The sequence below is a fragment of the Camelus dromedarius genome, chromosome 21 (assembly GCF_036321535.1).
Source record: "Camelus dromedarius isolate mCamDro1 chromosome 21, mCamDro1.pat, whole genome shotgun sequence".
Classification (NCBI taxonomy): Eukaryota; Metazoa; Chordata; class Mammalia; order Artiodactyla; family Camelidae; genus Camelus; species Camelus dromedarius.
Window position 1 is genome coordinate 37,560,491 of NC_087456.1, and position 9,329 is coordinate 37,569,819.

Sequence of the window (9,329 nt, forward strand, 5' to 3'; positions counted from 1 at the left end):
CCTCAATTTGTTCTCCTAAGTGCTGTATTGCTTTGGAAAGTTAAGTTGCTTTCTTGTGAATTCTGACTCTGCGGGGAGTGTACATGTGATGGTGGCATGATTTTGCCATTTCATCGGTTAACTCTTGAGTGTCTTCAGCTTAGCGTACCGGAAGCAATCCTCGGCTGCAGACGAATTTTCTGAATTAGGGGTGGCCTGGAAAAAGACGGAGAATCAGTTCTTTTTGAAGAGGTTGACATTTAATTCTACCCTATGCAGGACAGCAGGTGGAAATCCCTAAGGCCTTTCCAGTTGACCCCGAGGCTGCTGGCTGCCCTTCTGTGTGGTGGATAAAAGATGCCCCCTTCTCCTCGGGAGAGGCTCTGCCCTGCGGGAGCTGTCTGTCCACCTTGCTGCTACAGCTTGTTCTGAAGGCAGTGCTCAAACCACCTGACACGCCCCGTGTGGCGCTGGAGGAGGGAGGTAAACGGGAGACCAAGCACCGTTGTCCTGGCACAGGTGTTCAGGCCCCCCATCCTCTGCCTGCCCTCTGTATTTTGCGGGCACATTCCTGGGTCTGAGGTCTCCCCCCCCCCGTATTTTGCGGGCACATTCCTGGGTCTGAGGTCCCCATTCCTGGGTCTGAGGTCCCCACTCGTCCCCTCCCGGTCCTGGGGTCATGCTCAGCCCAGCAAGGGCACGTTGTGTGGGGCTGGTGCTCATCTGTTTTCTCTGCCCTCCCCTTTGTACCCAGTTTCCCAATGAGAGTATCAGCCTGTAAAGCTGAGGCTCGCAGTGGGCTCCATGGATGCTCCTGGCGGCTCTGCACAGCGCTCGTGTCGCCACGTGCGTATCCATCTGTCCCCCCACTTCCTGAGGAAACTGAAAGTTTATGACACTCACTGATGAGCTTTATAGGATATGGTTTTAAGTTTAGCAAATAATAGAAAGGTAGGTAAATTCTAATAAATATCTTAAAATAGTGATTTGAAATGTTTAATAGATATTCTAAAACAAATTCTGTACTCGAGCCCAGAATAAAATGTGAAATAACCAAATTGTTCTAATTACCAAAATAAATGTCTGCAGAAACAAGCAGACAGGAAGGAGGCTTCCCTCAGCCCCTTTGTGGAATGGTGGAGTTAGTTCCTCACCTGAAGGTTGAAATGCCCATCAGGAAGGTCCCGTCTGTTTCTCCCCTTTTTCCCGTGTATTCTGATGCTTTGTGTGAAACCGGCACGTGATCATGAACTTCTGAGCCAGGGCTGGAAGATGAGGGGGTTCAGCTGCACCTGCTGCTGGAAGTGCGTCTGTTTCATGTGTGGAAAGTCTGCGGATCGTGACACCGCGGTCACAGCTCCACCCCGTGGCGGGCTGGGTTCAGAACTCTGTCTAAATCTGCTCCGTCTCTGGGGCAGCGGGCTGAGGGGCATCCTCCTGGACCCTGGCCACACCCGCTTGCCGTGGCCGTGCTGCCGTCTTGCTGCTGCTGAGCAGCTGTGGTGTAGACCCTGTGCAGCCAACACAGGAGAGGCAGGGAGGACCCTCGTTTTGTGATAGGTACTCCGTAAACATCGGGCAGGTGACCAGATTCCTATATGCAGATGTGTCTGTGCCCAGTTTGAAAGTCTGAAGCTTTTTAAAGAAATACATTCAGGCATACACATGTAATTTTTGAAAATCCATGTACCGTCCACACACCACAAGGAGTGAACCCTCCTCCCGGAGTTGGGGCCTTCTTTGTACAGCTCCCCAGTCTCATGCACCAGCCTCCCCTCAACAATTAACTGCCCCCCTGAATTTGGTGCTTATCACTCCCATGTATTTCCTTGTGTTTTTAATTCATCGTTTTAATTTGAGATAATCTGAGCTTTACAGAAAAACTGCAAAAATAGAGTTCAGAACACCTTCCACGCAGCCTCCCCGCCCGCTACCGTGCGCTCGCGTAGGCAGAGCGCAGCCAGCACGGCTGCCTTGTGCACATGCTCCCCTCAGCTGAGCCACAGGCTGCGTTTGGACCCTGCTCTTCCCCATAACGTCCCTTGTCTGTTTTGGGGTCCAGCACGCTGTCCCATGTCTCAGGGTCGTCCTGTCCCCTCCCATCTGGGCAGTCCTCAGCCTTCCCTTGTTTGTGGCCTTGATTCTGGTGAGAAGTAGAGATGGCTCTTTTGAAGACACCCTCAGTTTAGGTTTGTCTGCTATTTTCTCCTAAAGTTGTGTGTTCTCGGGTGGTGGGCCCCCCTCTGTGTGCCCCCTCTTCAGGCCAGGGCAGATGGTGTCTGTGTGAACCGTTGCTGGTGAGGGTGACCTTGAACACTTGATTCCGGTCATGTCTGCAGGCTTTATCCACTGTAAAATTACTATTTTCCATTTTTGTAATTAATATCCGAGGGGAGATACTTTGAAATTATGCAAATATGTTTTTTGCTTACCCTTTTGCCCACTGATTTTGGCACTGGAGTTCTAGTGGTGATTTCCTGTTTTCTCATTCCCTCTACCTGTGTTAGTTGGAGTTTGCTGTAGGGGAGAGCTGTCCTCTCTGGCCTCTCTCTCACTTGTTTACTCAGCTGCGTGTCCGTGTCGGCGTGGACTCGCTGGTGCTCGAGTTATTTGGGGCTGTAATCCAGCTCTGTTGCTGCTTGTTTGCCCGGGTGGTTCTAACTGTGGCCACTGGGGACTCTTAGGTTAGCTCTGAGGCCCTTTTAGCATACTTTTTGTTACTGTTTTTTATTCTTTTACTACTTCATTATTTCCCAGTATCACAAGATGCTCCAGCTCATCTTCTGTGTTTCTTGCCCCAGCCCTGGAGTCAGTCTCTTCTCCAAGGAGCCCTAGTTCCTTCTACTAGAGAATAGTGTTTAGAAATCCAAATCTGGGTGTTAACTGTACTCATTCCTACAGGGGTGTCACTGCTGCTCGTCCCGTCCAGTGGGAAGGCATGTAACATACTAACCGCGCACATGCACTTCTGTGTTCATTCCTGGGTCTGTCCACGTGTGTATAGGACAAAAACCACGAGCCCCTCCAGCTCCCATCCAGCAGCCCAGGCTCGGCAGTAGCTCTCTCTCCTTATTTGTAACTGTAAGAAGCCTTGTTCTCATTATCTACAATAATTTACTTATTTGTTTAGGGTAATTTCAGAATTGCTGAGCCATGCCTCTGTGAAAAGCAAATTTGCTTTTCAGTGCAGGTTTGTTTTGTGGCCCAGAATATGGCCTGTTTGGTGAATGTTCCATGTGAACTTGAGGAAAACGTGTTCTGATATTGTTTGATAAATGCCAGTTAGGTCTGGTTGGTCGGTAGCATTGTTCAGACCTTCTGTATCTGTATTGATTTTCTGTCCACTTGTTCTCTTATCGAGAGACACGTGTGGAATCTCCAGCTGTAATTGTGGATTTGGCTATTTTCCCTTTCAGTTCTATCCGTTTTTGCCTCATGACTTGAAGCTCTGTTGTAAGTGAAATAACACATTTAGGATTGTACATTTTGGGGGAATTGACCCCTTTACCATTATATGAAATCCCTCTTTATCTTTTATAATATTTCTTACTCTGAAGTTTTCTTTGATATTAATATAGCTACTCCAACTTTATTTTGCTTAGTGTTTGCTTAGTTTTATATCTTTTTTCCTTCTTTTATTTTAACTTATGTCTTTATGTTTAAAGTTTTTTGTAGACAATGTATAGTTGGTGCCTTTCTCTGTTACTATAACAATCTCTTACCTCTGACTGTTGTATTTTTGCGATTCACATTTAATGTGATTATTGATATTTGTGGATTTAAATGTATTCTCTTGTAAGCTGTTTTCTTTTTTGCACTTTTCAATTTTATTAGGTAACACTGATACAATTTGACTGCATATATATAATGTATTTCATGTAAATACAGATATACAATATACTGTACATATTTTTAAAAATTTACATATATGTACTATTCATTGTTTCTAAGAACAGTTTAGAACTTTAGCTTTTTATGTATTTATTTTACAATATCATTTTTTTAATTGAAGTACAGTTGATATACAGTATTATATGTTACAGGTATACAATATAATGATTCACAATTTTTAAAGGTTATACTCTGTTTGTAGTTATTATAAAGTATTGTCCATCTTCCCCATGTGGTACAACACATCCTTGTAACTTATTTTATACCTGATAGTTTGTACCTCTTAATCCTCCAGAAAGTAATACAACATTTTAAATCAACTGTACTTCAGTTAAAAAGCAAACAAACAACCCATTTAACATATGGGCAGAAGAACTGAATAGACATTTTTCCAAAAGAGGGAATGCAGATGGCCAACAGGAACATGAAAAGTTGCTCAACATCACTAATACCAGGAAAATGCAAATCAAAATCACAATGAGACACCGTCTCACGCCTGTCAGAATGGCCAGCATCAAAAAGAACACAAATAACAAATGTTGGCGAGGATGTGGAGAAAAGGGAACCCTTGTACGCTGTTGGTAGGAATGCAAATTGGTGCAGCCACCATGGAAAACAATATGGAGGTTTCTCAAAAGCCTAAAAATAGAAGCACCGTGTGACCCAGCAGTTCCACTCCTGGGCATATATCAGAGAAAAACAAAAGCATTAATTCAAAAAGATACATCCACTGTGCTATTAATAGCAGCACTATTTACAATCGCCAAGACGTGGGAGCATCCTGAGTGCACATCAATAGATGAATGGGTAAAAAAGATGCAGCATACATGTGCAATGGAATACAACTCACCCATAAAAAAGAAGGCTATTTTGCCATTTGCAGCCCTTCATTCACTTTTTTTTTCTTCACTTCAAATACCTGAGTTTTATAACTGGCATAAACATTTCCATTGCATCAAAAACAACAAAATACCTAGAAATAAACTTAACCAAGGAGATTACCTATGCTCTGAAAACTGTAAACCATTGATGAAGGAAATTGATCTTGTGTTCTTGGATTGGAAGAATCAACATTATTAAAATGGCCGTACTACCCAAAGCAATCTACAGATCCAGTGCAACCTCTGTCAAAGTACTCATGACTTTTTTCACAGAACTGGAACAAACAATTCCACAATTTACATGGAACCATAAAAGACCCTGAACTGCCAAAGCAATCCTTTTTTTTTTTGGCACGGGGCAGTGGGGATTAGATTGACTGATTGATTTGAATGGAGGTGCTGGGGATTGAACCCAGGTCCTTGTGCACGCTAGGCACGTACTCTACCACTGAGCTACGCTCTCCCTCACCAACAAAGCAATTTTGTAGGGTTTTTTTTTTTTTTAATCTTTTTTCTTACGGTTTGGTGACTAGAGAAGTTTCTTTAACATTTGCTGTAAAGCTGGTTTGGTGGTGCTGAAATCTTTTAGGTTTTGTTAATCTGTGAAGCTTTTGATTTCTCCATCAAATCTGAGCGAGAGCCTTGCTGGATAGAGTGTTCTTGGTTGTAAGTTTCCCCCTTGCATCACTTTAAGTATGTTGTGCCATCCCTTCTGGCCTGTAGAGTTTATGCTGAAAAGTCAGCTGAAACCTTATGAGAGTTCCCTTGTATGTTATTTGTTGCTTTTCTCTTGCTAGTTGTAATGTTTTATCCTTACCCTTAATTGTTGTCAGTTTGATGACTATGTGCCTGGGTGTGCTCCTCTTTGGGTTGATCCTGTGTGGAACTCTGCACTTCCTGGACTTGGGTGATTGTTTCCTTTCCCAGGTTGGGGAAGTTTTTGGTGATTATCTCTCCAAATATTTTCTCAGGTTTCCTCTCTTTCTTTTCCCTTTCTGGGACCCCTGTAATGCAAATATTAGGTTCTTCATGTTGACCCATGTGAGCTGTTTTCTATTTATTGCTGTTTTTTCTTTTATTCTTTTTCTGCCTCATCTGGGTTAACCAAACAGTTTTAAAGATCCTATTTAATCTCATTATTAACTTCTTATTTTTACTTATTTAAAAAGGTTTTTCATGGTTGAGCTGGGATTTACAAGATACATCTATAACTGGAGTTTACCGTAAGATAATAATATGTCACGCCACATGGGTAAGGACCTCACTGCAGGTCTCTCCCCAGCTCCTCCTCGCCCTGTTGCTGCTGTGACCCAGGCACGTCCTGCCTCCTGTGGACGCGGCGCACTGCTGCTGCTTCCACTTTGTGCCAGAGGTTGTCTTACAGCGGAAGTCAGCCAGCAGCCAAACTCACCCTGCCACCTCTTTTTTATGGCCTGTGAGTGAAGAATGGATTTAAAATTTTTCTAATGGTTGAAAAAATCAAAAGACGAAGAAGACTTTATGACACGTGAACATTACATGGAATTAAAATCCCAGTGTCCACAAACAGAGCTTCCCTGATGCACAGCCAGTCCTGACTCCACGCCTGGTGATGGCAGCACTCATCCCATAAGCAGAGTTAAGTGCTTGCAGCGGAGACCACAGGGCATACAATGCCCAAAATATTTGTCCTTTAGAGGGAAAAAAAGTTGCCACCTCTGTCTTGGAGCAATTAAAAATAAAAAGGTTAATTTCATTTTACCTATATTGATTCCATTTCGAGGAATCTGTTACTTCAGAGACCCAAGTTCTTCTCTGATACATTCTTCTGCCTCAAGAACTTCTCTTACAGAGTAGGACACCTGCATGTTGAGTGAATGGCACTGTGGAAGAGGAACCTTGAGCTCAGGGCACCTGGAGCATGTGCAGTGGGCAGTAGCATCCCTGCTTTCTGCCTTGAGGGAGAGAGTCACCTTCATTGTCCTAGACAGTAAACGTGACACTCCTTGGTTCCAAAGGGGGACACTACTCTGCCGGCTAAGGTTGTAAGCCAGCGTTTATCAGCCTTGCCGCTGCAGACATCTGGGGCTGGGCAGTCAGTTGTGGGGACCTGTCCTGTGCATTGTGGGCTGCAGCACCCCTGGCCTCTGCCCCTGGATGCTAGAGGCACCTCCTCTCTCAGTTGTAACCCCTACATGTGTCTCCAGACACCGTCAAGTATCTGCTAGTGGGCAGAGCCACCGCTGGTTGAGAATCGCTCTGATAAGCAAACTCAGCCTTTGCTCCAGAGGAAGTCACCGTCTGTCCTTCAGAGTTGTTCTCTGTAGAAGCATCCTCCAACAGAGTCCAGAGCAAAGGGTAGTCAGCGCCTCGCTTCGCAGGATGTGCAGGAATGCGTGTGATCTGTGGAGCACTTCTCCCAGCGTTGGCTTTAACGCAATTGTACTGTGGTCAAAGGAATTGATTCTTTCACTTGAGAGTTTTCGTGGCTTGTCTATGGTTAGTTTTGTGTGTTTCCTTAGGTGCAGAATTTGTTGTGTGTTGATTAGGTCAAGGCTGTAACACTTTTGTGCAGATCTCATGTCTGCATAACTTGTCTGAGCTCTTAGTTACGGGGGAGGTATGCAGAGTCTCTCACTGTGTTGCAGATTTGCCCATTTTCCCTTGTAATTCTAGTTTTTGTTTTCTGTATTTTGAGCCTGTGTTTAGGTAACTCCCCCAGCCTGGGTAACTACTAACGTAGCCAGTTTGTTTTCTTTTCTTCCTTGATTTTTTTTTTTATACTACATAGTTTCCCATTTGTTGGTTTGTGAGTTATAACCATTTTATATTCTTCAAGTGGTTTTCTTTAGAATCTGAATACACATACCTAAGAAAAAATCTCACATTTATCCCTAAATCTACTCTTTGTCTACTAATCCAAGGAGCTTAGAACTTCAATCACCCCCCTTCTTATGTACGTTTAGTCTAATATTTTCATTTTATCCTGATTCCCTCATGCAAACTTTAATATATTACTATTGGCGTTTTATACAGTATTTAAAATTTCCCACTTTTCTTTGCTCACTGTTCCTTTTTGCATCTCATTCCTTCTGTGATCATTTTTCTTGAAGTATAATTCCTTTAGAATTCCTTTAGTGGGAGTCTACTATTGCTAAACACTGAATTTTGTTATCTAAAAATCTATTTGCCTTCATTCTTGAATAATAGTTTAGTTGGGTATACAATTCTAAGTTGACAGATTTTTTTCAGTTTTTGTTTTTTGTTTTTAAGAAAATGCCTTCTGGCTTTGATCGTTGCTATTGAGAGGTCTGCTGTTGGTCCAATTTCCAGTTGTCATTTAAAAAAAATGTTTTTTTTTTAAATTGAAGTATATAGTTGGTTTATCATGTTGTATTAATTTCTTTGGGAGGTGGTGTAGTTAGGTTTTTTTTCTTTTTTTTAAGGGAGTTACTGGGGATTGAACCCAGGACATCATGTATGCTAAGCATGCACTCTACCACTGAGCTGTACCCTCCCCTCTGTCATTCTTTTATAAGTAACCTGCTTTTAATTTGGCTAGTCTTAAGATCTTGTCTTGGCCTTCTCAGTTTAACCAAAACATGTCTGTATGGTTTATCTTTGTATTTTTGCTTGCAATTCGTTTGACTTTTAAATCTTTAGAATCATGCTTTCATCAATTCCAGAAGGCCATTATTTCAAAATCCAAGATATGCTGGCATTCTAAGCGTTCAAAGGGAAATAAATAATGAAAGCCGTTTGGGGGAGAGGTAGGCTGTCTCAGAAGGCTTTCCTGACTGTCTCTGCTGTGCGTGAGTTGTTAGGGTGCCATCTACAGGGGAAGCAGCACTGAGGGGGCTGGAGGTAGCCACTTGTATTCCCAGGGATAAGTTAATGCTAGAAGGACAAACGTCATAGCTCCACAGATGTTTTGCTCTGCAGCCAAAGATAAAGGGCCCTCTTCCTCTAGGCGATACACACTGGACAGATCAGGCCCCATGTCCCCTCGCCTTCCTGAGGCACCCTGCTCTTCCCAGGTCATAGCACAGCACGTGGAATTGTCATGACCTTTGTTCCTTCTGTAAATTGAAGTGTGAGTTGGCCTGTGAGCACCGCTGGGACAGGCACTGTGGCAGGCGTGCTTAGGCTGTATCCCCAGCACCCAGCACAGCAGCTGGTGTGTAGAGAATGGGTAACTTGAAGGTAGATGCATTGAATGTCTGAAAAGTGGTTTTCCAAAGTTTGGGGATTTTGCTAGCCAGTAAGTTAAAAAAAAAAAATAACGTTGACTTTATGGAATTTAAAAACATCTGCCACAAGCATCTTATAAAATAAGATGTATTTAACACTGGAAAACTGGAAGCATATGCTAGGATAATGTTTCCTTTTATGAAAAACTCCCTACTTTAACAAAATCTCATTTCCTGTCTGATTGGTAAAAATCTCACCACTGACTTGCTCCTGGTCACAGAGGGCCACTGCCACCACTGGTGCAGGAGAGAAACCAAGCACGCAGTCGGGGCCTGCCGGCTCAGGGAGCTGTCCGCTGAGACTCTGCTTGTCCCCAGCCCTTGCGCGCCCGGAGCTCCGGGAGAACGC